Source organism: Toxorhynchites rutilus, chromosome 2 (genome assembly GCF_029784135.1).
Source record: "Toxorhynchites rutilus septentrionalis strain SRP chromosome 2, ASM2978413v1, whole genome shotgun sequence".
Taxonomy (NCBI): domain Eukaryota; kingdom Metazoa; phylum Arthropoda; class Insecta; order Diptera; family Culicidae; genus Toxorhynchites; species Toxorhynchites rutilus.
Window position 1 is genome coordinate 193,653,757 of NC_073745.1, and position 12,387 is coordinate 193,666,143.

A 12,387-nucleotide genomic window follows, 5' to 3' on the forward strand; every position below is an offset into this window, starting at 1 on the left:
GACTATTATCGGAAATGTGAATATTAACGTTACAGATAGCAACCAGGTGATTACGTGCGAACAAATGTTCATTGAAACGATTGATTGTCCGCATAAAACGTTTCCCAAATGGAGAAAATATGTAATCCACAAAATCTCCTAGTCCCTGTTTTTGTCGATAGGATCTTTGAACTTTTTTACGCTTGTGGGCCAAAAAGCAACAAAAAGGCGTTTTCCCAACACTAATGGTGTTGGTGATTATGTCTCTTATGCAAACATGGGCAGTGCTGACAAATATTACACAGTCTTACGCCTGAATGGCTACAGTAGCCTATAGATTAAAATGTGTATAGATAAGATAGGAATACTCTTACGGCTAAAATGACTATTGTGTAAAACAAAACTGTATACGAATAAATTCGGCTCTGTTACAGCAGAATTGCTAAATGAGCCTAATAAAATAAACAGATGGGATAAAAAAACATATTGCACCAACTGGATCAATTGAGCAGAAAATCGGCCAGAACTGACGAGTTGCCGAGGGATCGTTTTCCATCACGACAACGCAAGACTGTATATTGTGTTAGACGTTAGGATTGGGACGTTCTACCTTATCTTCCGTACCCCAGACCTTGCTCCATCCGATCATCACTTGTTCCTCTCCTTAAAAAAATCTTTCCATGGTAAATCTTTCATAAGAGAAATAAAAACGCACCTTTTGCATTAGGATTGCTGAGAGACTGAAGAAGATTGTTGTTCATATATAAGATAATTTAACATAATAAATCCACATTAAAACAACAAATATCATATTCATTACGCAAAAATACTATAAGTCACGCTAAAAGTGTCGCCGTAAATATGATATGCCAACAACCTGAAGTCCCACAGTTTCAAATCGGGAATCTATGCGAGCCATTCAGAGCTGCTGAACTGATGAAACACGACGAAATGTTGAAAGCAGAAACTTTCCTTTCTCAATATATCTTTTGCACAAGGCAGCAAATGTTCCTTGATTGAGTATTGTACATTCGGTCAAATATATACCGGGAATTTGTAGTTTTAAATCTTCACACTGAACTTTTTTTAAGTTGGTACTCCTGTCAGTGGTCTTAAAGTCAATTTTGAGCGCGATCTGTCATCAGGTGTATGAATGGTATAAGGCATTCGAAGACGGCCGAGAAGAGATGAGCGATCTGCCACGTCAAAAAGTCGTAAATTAGTAAAATGGTGCCAAAATAGTTTAGTTTTCTTGAAAAAGTTCATCGCAATAAAGTGACTGAAGACGTGGCTGATCCCCCGATTCTGATCATACGAGTATGACAGCATGGACCGCTGTAAATGAGTCGAAACCGAAAGAACACGTCAAAGTCGATCAAAAATGAAGATAACGAATTTGAATGTGTTTTCGATTTTTTTTTCGATGCCAAATATCTTAAAATTGCATGAAACATCGAGATCTACGGTTCCCGGAATAAATCGCCACAGAAAACGACTGCAACAGAAACCACCGCTTATAAAATGTGTAGTAGGCTATAAATATTGTGGCGCGGTATTGTATTTCAAAACAAGAATTAACCGGGCAAACGTATCGCCCCAGGCAAACGTAACGCCCCGGGCAGACGTATACCGTCCGACGCTCGCTAGAGCTCGGTCGGACATTGCTAAAGGATCGTATCCTATGTTTCAAACTAACCGGGCAATCAGTGGATCCCAGGTTTGCGTGCGAGACACCGCCGCTTCCGACGGCGGGTCGGCGGTGGACTCGGATTGCGTCATCTTGGCGGCATGGGCCGCCTCGATTCCTTATCCTCGCCAAATGGGGACTTCGTCCCCATTACATTGTCCTCAGAATAAATTTCGAAAAACGAGAACAAGAGAATAAATTTATAATAGAAATGTGAGGCACATGATGTTTTTCCCGCGCCAAATATTTCTAGCCTACTACACTTTTTCTAAGCGGTTGTTTCTGTTGCAGTTGTTTACTGTGGCGATTTATTCCGGTCACCAGATCTACTGTCATCTCGAATTTTTCTTTTTTGTCAAAAATCGACATTCTGGGACTTAGTTGTTTTTCGGAATTCAAGGCAAAACGGTTTAGGGTGTCAATGAAAATGATCATCTTGATTTTTCATATGGAACTTCGTGTGAAATGTTGATTTACACGATAAAATACCCAATGCAAAATATTAGCTCTATCGCACTTCATTTACTGGTGTTGCAGACGCTAAAATTTTATTTTTTTCAGAAATCGAAAAATTCCCTAAGGGCAGAGTACAGGAAATCGGGGTTTAAAAAATATCATTATGCCGCATGTCTTAAATTGCACCAAACGTTGAGATTAATTATCCCAGTGTGAATTTTTGAAAAAAAAAATTTTTTTCGAGATGACAGTAGATCTCGACGTTTTATTCAGTTTTAAGAAGTTTGGCATAAAAAAATCAGAAAACACAACTTTCAGGTACATGTTTTGATTTTTCGTTTTTAAAAAAAAATTAAACATTGACCGCTTTGCGTCACTCTCGTCCGAGTCCGTTTGAGCTGATATTTTGCATAAGGTGTTTTTTCAAGATGTCCCTTTCATTGGCTCCCTAGTGTACATGTTCTATATCATTGTCGCATTGAGTCGTACATCGATGTAAAATGAATTGTAATGCGGTCATATACGGCCCTATATACGTTCGCCTTCATTTTATACATAGAAAATGCTTAGTGTATAGCTCTCGCTCACTTCTTTGTAAGCGAGTATTTACAAGCTTCACCACAATAGATCAAGCTATTGTCGCAGTGGTTTGATGCTTCTACAGAAGATCTACAAACTTCCGGTTGCGTAGATGGATGGAATCGAGCCCGAAACGATTAAAAAGGTAAATTTAATGTCCTTTTAACGTTTGTAAGAACTGTAAGTGTTGTGTCCTGTCGCGCTCCGCATGTAGTGTGCTTCCTGGAACCTAGTCTCGAGGAAATTCCACTAAACTTCTTTCTCATCAGTGGTAACATATTCAGTGCAGACTCCAAACATTTAAGCAGGATCGTCTACTCGAATTATCAAAAATCGAAAGAATAAAAATAAAATTAAAATAAACTAGGAAGAAATCGGAATCGGAATTTGTTTTTTTTTGAAAATCTTTCAAGGTATTTTTATACTGTCCACAAAGTTGAAGTTTTTTCCCTGCAGATACAGAGATCTGATCCTGCGATAAACGGAAGGTCAGTATCCGTTTATTTTAGCTGGTGAGATAGTATCTCCCAGCCATATTCAAATAATTTTTCGTGTTGTCAAAGAGATATGAAATTTAGCATTGCCCTGATGGGACACGACGCCTATCACATTGATTAACACTTTCGACGCCCCATCACCCACATATGGGTGACACTTTCCTCGTTCAAATTGAATAGGATTTTTAGAAGGAATTTGATAGAATAGATACCTAGATGTAACTATAGGATATGAAGAAAGATAATAAAAAAATGACCATAATATTATACTGTTTATACTATTCTTTTTATTAATTTATAGTACGGATGGTTTGTACTGCAGTTTTTTGCAAGACCCTTAGAATATGACTTTGGCATGTGTTATTGTCATCAATTCGTTTTCAATTGAAAACAAACATTGCTAGATCATGTAAAAGTTATCTACAAACTAAGTTTGATATTCATTTAATAATTTATTCGCAAGTTGGGCCCTGCAAGAAACTCAAAAACATCGCTTTGGGCGACGAACGTGTTAAATATTACATATTCTCAGCGGCGTAGTGTACGAGGGGCGAGGGGGGCGGTCCACCCCGGGTCTCACCCTCAGAGGGGTGACACCAGGGCCCTGCTACCACCACTATCTTCCTATGTGCTATTCACAATGGAAAAGTTCATGTCAACGAATCTTTTTAGTATTTTTTTCGTTCTGTATAGGAAAAAGTTTGTTGAATTGAGTAACGATTTCCCTAATTGAAATGGAGAATAGCAGTTTGAACTTACTGATGTGCCGTTCACGATCTCCAACCACTTACAAATTTGTACGACGAAGTTTTGGAAAGAGAATTTTCGCTGGATATACTAAGTTTCCGTGGCCACTAGGAAGGCCACTGAAATTAACGTGGACGAAGCCAATCATTGGACTGCATTGGATGTTTTACAGTTCACTGTGTAGTGGGGCTTTCAAGAAATGTTTCCAATTCATACAGTGTGTTTGAAACTGAGTTTAAGTTTGAAAAATTACCCCAAGAAACACTCACATTGCGAAATAAACTTTAAACTTCAAGCTTCAGAGGCTTCACAGTTGGAATTAGTGTGAACAGCGCTTGTCGATTGAACGTTTCATTGAATAACTCATTTTCATCTGTTCAAATATGATCCAGTGGCATCCGTTTGTTGTTACAAGCCACGAATCACGGTACAAAAGAGAACGAGTAAACTCTGCTTCGGTTAACACATCATGATACACAAGTTCGTGAACTAGAACGCCATGATCGCTTAAATAATATGCAAATAAAAAAACATTCCGATAACAGTTAGTTAGGAAAACAAAGTTCGAATTGATGGGGTGACACCCAAGACATCCACCCCGGGCGTCACCCGGTCTCGCTACGCCACTGCATATTCTCATGTAGTTTTTTTATCATATCTATGGTACTTCATATAAAATTTGCCAGATGTCTGTGATGATCTCATCCATTCAATTCACGTTGACGGTATAGTGCTTCATGTTTTGTCATTTCCAGGTTTAACGGATGAACTTTTGAAATGAAAAAATTAATGAAATTTTACCTTTCCGTATCAAAAATGTATTTAAAAAAAGGAAAAGGAAAAAAAAAGAACTAGTTTTTACCAAAATTTTGAAAACACATCAATCTCTCCGCTTACATTTCGTCTTCATGCTCCATCAGAGCATATGACGGTAATCAGTGCTTGCGACGGAACTTAGCGCTCATGACGGAAATTAGTGCCGCACTCTATCATGATGCCTACGCAGATTTTTGGCGACCTGGTTGTTTTTACGCGGATTTTCCCATTAACGCGGATTTTTTTTACGTGGTACGTATCTCCCGCGTAAAAAAACCTGGGTGTATAATGATGAGTTTTGTGGAAATATCAGGAAATGTATAGAAAAATAGTGAGCATCAATAGCGAACCAGCCCAGAAGGCTGAAAGTCTCTCAAATAAAGAATAACGAAAATGTTTAGCATCAAGAACGCCAAGTAATTATTTTCATACAAAATTGTTCTTTTTTATGTATGCTATTATGACAGCTCTCATTCCCAACCAGGAAATCCTGGAATGGATCGTAGTATAATTATTACGGATATTTTTTATACTGATAAAGACAGAAATTCAAAAATCAAGATCATTTTAATAAAATCAGGCAAAATTGAGCGTTAGTCAGGAACGCTTTCAAAAGTCTTGGAAATCCGGAAAAATCATGAAGGATGGCAACTCTGCTCAAAAGACAAAAGACACACAGAACATGATATTTTGGCAGAGGCGGAATGACTAAACACAACACTATCTAATCAAAATAATTCACCGATAACCAAACTGCATGAATAATACGACTTTTTAATCTGTATTCCCAAATTATTCGATCGCTTCTACAGTGATAGACATTCGTTTAGCCGCACTTGAAAAAAAAACTTGAAACACTTACAAAACAACTAGGAATGTTCTTTTTATCGGGATACATATTTGCTATAGTGACAGTATATTTAAGTCACTTTTATTGAAAGGACGTGCGTCACAATCACACACACACACACACACACACATACACAGGGCGGCATCGGTGGATATAAACATTCAAACGTCGCTTTTTCCCGAGACATAAGTTTAGCCGTAGGGCATAAAAATCGAGTTTTAGCATAATGACCAAGACTTTATCTGTGTTTTTTGTAAGAAGTTTGTCAGATTAGAGATTTGCGTAGAATATAACGGAATGGCGAAAGGTATTCTATTGACGGAAGAGGGGCGGAAAATAATAAAGATGTTCAGTGAACAAATGTTTTCTAATCGCTCGATCGTAACAAAAATTGGTCTATCTGAGAAAGTGGTACGGAATTTCTTTAAATAGTGCCAGAAATATGGGATATAACGACCAACAAATGGGAACACCAAAGTTACTTTGCGTCTTAAAGGTCGAATAAGACACGAAGCAACCAGGAAACGATGTCCTGCTCATACATTAAGGCAGAATCGATTGTTCCAGTAACGAAGAGGCATATTGGGTGCACTTTGAATGAGTCACCAAACATCATGTGGAAGAAATCTTAAGGGAAGCCGAAACTGGCCGCCACCCATAAGCAGAACCATTTCATTTTCGCCCGGCAATACATGGAATGGACACTAGAATGGAGAAATGTTGTATTTTCCGGCGAAAAAAGTTCAATTTGGATGATCCGGACTGTTACAGTTGCTATTGATACAATTTATGTCAACGGCATGCCGTGAGATCGAAGCGAAACTTTGGGGGGCGGAAGTTTGACAGTGTGGGGAGCCGTTTCCTATCACAGTAAGCTTCTCATTTGTTTCATTTTCACCCGAATGAATTCCGAAAAGTATCTTCAATTACTGGAGGACGTTTTGATTGGCCATATTGAGAATAACGCTACCGAGGATGTCGTTTTTTTCAGCAGGATTATGCATAGATCCAGGTTTCCGAGCAATCGAAGGCATGGTTTGCCGAGGACATTTCGCTTCTTGAATGACCTGCTGGCAGTCGATTGCAATCCCATAGAGAACCTATGGAGAGTCTCGGCCGAGATGGTCTATGCAAACGGTTGACAATTTAACAACATTTCCAGTCTCAAGGCAGTAAATCAGAAATGTTGGGCTATAATCAATATGGCAACACTTTAAAAGCTGTCTGCCAAATCGAGTTTTCAAAGTGATCCGAAATGGAGGTGGACATACTAAATATTAGCTACCGATCGGACTCGAAATTTGCCGCACAAATTTTCCTTTATTGAAATTTTAGGATGCGGCTAATCGAATGTCCACCCTGATTCCACATATTTGTTAGAATTACTTAGAAAACAAAAAGTGAATTTATACTTTTTTTTTAGAATGAATTCGATGAAAATAAACAACAATCGTCTTTTTATGAGCAAAACTGTACAAAGAATTGACTTATTTTTAAAAATATTGAGGAAAAATAGGGTGCGGCTAAACAAATGTCTACCACTGTATTATTTTTTGCGTAACAATCGGTATTAATTGGGTTTTGCAGTCTATGATTAATCCAATGAACAATTACCGGACATCTCTAAACAATGTCTCCGAAGCAGATGAGAATATTGTCAATTGTGCTGTCGGTTCGAGAAAGATGGTCGATCGATCGTGCGTTTGTTATGCGTGCGATCGCCGTTGGAATATTCTTCTGTATTCTCTTGTGTTGGTACGGGTGTTGATACGAAGACATGAGATACATTATCAATGCCGCAGTCACAATTTTTACTATCCAAATTTCATTACAATCATTGTTCCAGTTCAGTTTTTATATTTAAAAGATAAAAAAATCAATAAGAGGTAACTCAATTCAACGAATACCAAGTAATTGGAGTTCTTACTCATGAATGAAAATACTCACTTGATCTAAAATAGATATACATTGAGGGCACTTGGAAGTGAACATTCGTGTTTACAACTTGCACTGTATTTTTCTGCTTTTCATATGAATATCAAAACTTATCGAATAATGATTTAACACGCCTACATAAAGCTTTCATGGACACCTCCAACTTTTGTTTCTTTTCCTCGCATTTATGATCCGAATTTCTGAAAACTTCAACATTGATGATCTTCATTCTGGAATATCCAATTTCAGGACAACATCCACATCTTACAAGTCACCACTATTCACTACCAATGCAAGTTCACAACACTCCACATATAATCCACGAACTAGGGTAGTATCCACACTAATGTAACTAATAACTGAAGCAGTTCTTCCAGGTTTTTATAAATCAAAACAAGTTTGTATCCAGCTCCGAAAGTAATGAATCTCAACTCGCTGGCATCGCGTGTGGATGCAGCAACAACACCACCAACACCACTCTTAGGGAACTAAGGACTAATGCACATCGATGAATGTTTGGTCGCTCGCAGGGCGTCCCTTCCTTCCCAATGGTTTCTTTCTTGTGCATAGATACATTAAACGTCTATGCAAGAGAGACAGACGACCACACCACACAAAATGCACATAAAAATATTGTATTTCTTCCATTCCACGCTTTGTATCACGTCTGTCCGCGTCCATGTCCATGGGTGTGCGTGTGTTCCCTCGGAACGACTCGTAAGCATAAACGGCTGCTGCTGCACCCAACCCAACTCAATCCAGCGAATACAATGCATAAGAGGTACCTATAACAAATTCACGTCAATGCGCACAGGTAAGAAACGGGGGCGAAAATGCATGGTCAAAGATTGAACGGAGCACTGACTGCCTCCTGTGTGTTTATACATCGCTGGTTGTAATATTTCATGGTTGAGCTGCACGTGAACAGTGTGTGACACGTACCTACTTCTTGGGCGAGTTGCATAAAATTGTCCAGGTAAACGCTAAGTATAATGTAATCGCATGCGTAGCTTTCTTGGAGCAACAAATGACGCCGCCTTTCGGTTCAAGGTTGAAAGTTTACAAGGTGAACACATTTCGTGCCGTTGGGTATTGATATTCGATATCATCCGCCGCCGTTCAGACTTCAAAGTGTAAATAAGCCGTGATTGGCGGCGTTCTCCCATACGACGTCCACGGTCAAGGTAAATAATCCCATCAACACGTGCCAATGAGACCTGATATGGTGATGTGTGTTCCACGTGCCCCCATGAACAGATAGGCTGAACACTGCCTTCAACAACATGTACTTTCTTTGCATCGGACCGTTACCTGCCTCCGTAACTTCTTCCGCGAACGCATTTGTATAACTTCATGCAAAACACAATATAAGGAACTATCTTCACACTTCATCACAACCGTTGGTTAGCATTGTTCCGACATTTAATTCAAACGCCGTACGCTAATGAAATTCCTACGCCAATGGTCCAACATTCAAACTTTTGTTCGTAAGAGAACGCGACTTGCGAGTATAGAGGGAATAAGAATGATTAAAATAGCACAAATACGCGGCGCGGCTGCTTTCAATGGACGCCGTCGTAATTACCATATTTTTGTGGTTCGATACGAATTTAAAAGTACCTCATTTAATCACGCGCGCTCACCGTGCAGCAGCGCAGGGAGTCAACACGGTTGGAAAAACAAACCCCACACCCTCGTGTGTGTGATCACGCGAATTCGCAATTCGAAAGTCGTCGATATTTTGAACGCAGTTCTCGCTCTTGTTCAATCGTTTGGCGTTTCACTTGGTTTTAGTGGGAAAGAATTTCCCACTCACTTCAGACGAATCAGAAATATAAACAAAGATTGGAATAGGTCCAGTTGTGACAGAGCACATTACATTCTCTGTGGAAATTCCAAATCCATTATTCCATCGGATTAAAGGATTTGCCTTCTCAATTATGAATAAAAATTACAGCACCGACGAAAATAATGCATACAGCATCAAATTATTTACAAATGTATTCATATCTCAGCTAGTTTAGATTGTTGTTTTCGAAATGTCGCGGATTGATTTGGAAACTAAAAAGAAAATTCGGCACAATTGGTACACCGAAAAGGACGTTACATACCACAAAATAGTAAAAAAAAATCAAAGTTTGTCCAGAAAGTGTCAAAACGAATCGTCGCAAAGTTCGGTAATGAGTGTTATTTCAAAGATCTCAGCAGAAGTGGACAAAAACCCTGGACCAAGTAATCCAGAATTGGACCAAAAAGTTGTAAATTATATTCAGAAGAACAGGTCTGCATCTATTCGTGATTAGGCCAAAAAGTTCAAAAGCAGTGTTGGGATGATTCAGTGAATTAAACAGAGACATGGTCTAAGGACCTATAAAAAGCAAAAAGTGGCCAAACAAACACCGGAGCAGCAAGATCGCGTTAAAACACGAGCTCGGAAGCTATATGAACGTGTTTTGAACAATCCTAGCCAGTGCATTTTCATCAATGACGAAACACACGTCAAAGGAGATTCCAGAACGCTGCCGGGATCTCAATTTTATACCAAATCGATTGGAGAGAGTGTACCATTTGCGGATACGGCTGTTGTGATGGAAAAATTCGGCCAAAAAGTGCTCATTTGGCAACTCATTTGCTCGTGTGGTATGCGATCGTCATTTTTTTGACGTATGATTACGTCTTTCGGGAACAAATTGAAAATCAAAAATCGGGCACATCGTGAAAATTGTCCAATTTCAAACGCTTATTGCTCAGTTATTTAATGTGGATTGATGAAATTTTTGCGTCAATCGATTTCGGCACTCCATAACAATTTTTTATATTGAAGAAAATAATATATGTCGAACAATTGAAAAATCTCAACTCCTATCGTAACGGAAATACCCACTTCTGATTGGTCGAAATTGACGACACATGCGGCGGGTCCCTAACACAGACATCAAAACCAAGCTGCCGGGAGGAAATCGGCATTGCAAATACATAACAGTAGGGGGAGCTTTTGCTCCCACCGAAATCTGTTCCCTAACAGAGACATCAAAACTAAGCTGCCTAGGGGAAATCGGCATTGTAAATACATGAAAGTAGGGGGAGACATGAAAACCAAGGTGCTTGGGGGAAATCGGCATTGCAAATACATGAAAGTAGGGGGAGCTTTTGTTCCCACCGAAAAGTGTTCCCTAACAGAGACACCAAAACCAAAGTGCCCGGGGGAAATCGGCATTGCAAATAAGGGCCTTAGAATGAAAGGGGTGTAAGTGATTTGATCGATTTCTCTACATCGACTTGACGGCGCCAGTGGTTGTATGGTTAGCGTAACAGCCTCACAATCCGATCGGCCTGGGTTCAATCCCAGCTGGCGTCGTTGGGATTTTCTGAGGCGAAAAATCTCTGGTTACGTCTTCCTTCGGAGCGGAAGTAAAAGAAGTTGGCCCGGCTCATGAGTTGTTGAGTCTGATAGGTAGGAACAGGTGGAGTCGCCTCCCTGATGTCGGTGATTGGCACTACTAAAGTGGCGGAAATAGGCCGACGAAAAATAAGCGAAGATAAAAAAAAAAAAAAAAATCTACATCGACTCTCTCTTTTGGTCATAACTTAGCTACAAATACATTCCGTACTGTATTTGGCAATGTGGAAGATAGGTCAGAACCTCATCTATCGGACTCTATAGCAATCTTAAATTGGAACGTTTTTGCAGTTGAGTTATTAACTAAAGAAAAAGTTGATGAAGAGAAATCGATCAAGTCACTTACAACCCTTGCATTCTAAGCCCCTCAAATATATTCAAGTCGGGGGCATTTTTATATTGCAAGTAAGGTGAGTGATACGAATAATTCTAGCACAAAATTTGAATTTGGAACTTTAATGTTGGTTGCTTTGTGAAGTTTCATATCAATGACCAATCGTGTATTATGAAAAATTTAGCACAAATGTAAGCGTAAAATTGTATATGTAAGAAGTTGTGTTAAAAGTGACTTGATATATGAGACGATTCATTTAAATTTTCATAAATAAAAACCAAAGTGTGTGTTCCCACTTGGGAACGGGTCGTTTGGGTAAAGCTGTCTGCTTTGTTGTGTTCATTTTCACTCAAGGAAAGTTTATACGGCGAGAAAATCGGAAAAGTGAAGAAATATTAGAAAAGGGATTTTCCATATGCTCTACATATAATATAAGGTGTTGTTAGTCCAATTAAAATTCGCATTGGATTAAATAAACACTCAGAAAATAAAAATTATGAAAGAAAATTACCTTTTCCATTTCAAATATGGTTTCTCTATATTAAAGTAACATGTTTTTACTGATAAGAAAAATTGATAATTGTGTTCGGTATTGGTAATTATCTTACATTACATTGGTGAGTTTTTTTCATTATTTCATCCATACATAACACAGAAGGCATCTCGTCTAGGATCACAGAGGGCGATTTTCATCATATCTCGTTCCACTTCGGTATCCTTCATCTGATAAGCACCATACAACGACTGTTTACCATCCCTCTGTCATCATCACTCGGTAAGCATTGATGGAGTGAACAAACAATACCCAACAACCAAATAAAACGGCCCTTTTGAGGGTCACCAAATCATTATCAAAGAGTTTAACGGTGTAATTCTTCAAACATATCCAAAATCAACAGAAAGTCTAATGGAATCCTACGTCATCTATGCGGTCATGTCTCGGACACAACCCTCCTGTGACTTTTTCACAAAAAGGGCTATAAATGCTCAAATTTATGTGGAAGAATGCTTGAAGACAGAAAGCACGAGCATTCTTCCTTTATTCTGGCCAAATTTGGCATCGGCACATTATGCCATATCCACTTACAATGTTTGTCGAAAAAGACC

At 38.9% G+C, this 12,387-nt stretch overlaps 1 protein-coding gene across 5 annotated transcripts in view; it reads right to left on the reverse strand.

The window, feature by feature from the left end:
• Window positions 1–12,387, reverse strand: part of LOC129764248 (semaphorin-1A) — a 204,805-nt gene that overhangs the window by 28,835 nt on the left and 163,583 nt on the right. The window contains exon 1 of one of the 5 annotated variants that reach the window (XM_055763152.1): window positions 7,559–8,073. The exons of the other annotated variants lie outside the window; for them this stretch is intronic. The gene's annotated coding sequence lies outside the window, so the exon portion shown is untranslated. Of the gene's footprint in view, window positions 1–7,558; window positions 8,074–12,387 lie in introns of those variants that run through there. 5 annotated transcript variants of the gene reach the window in all.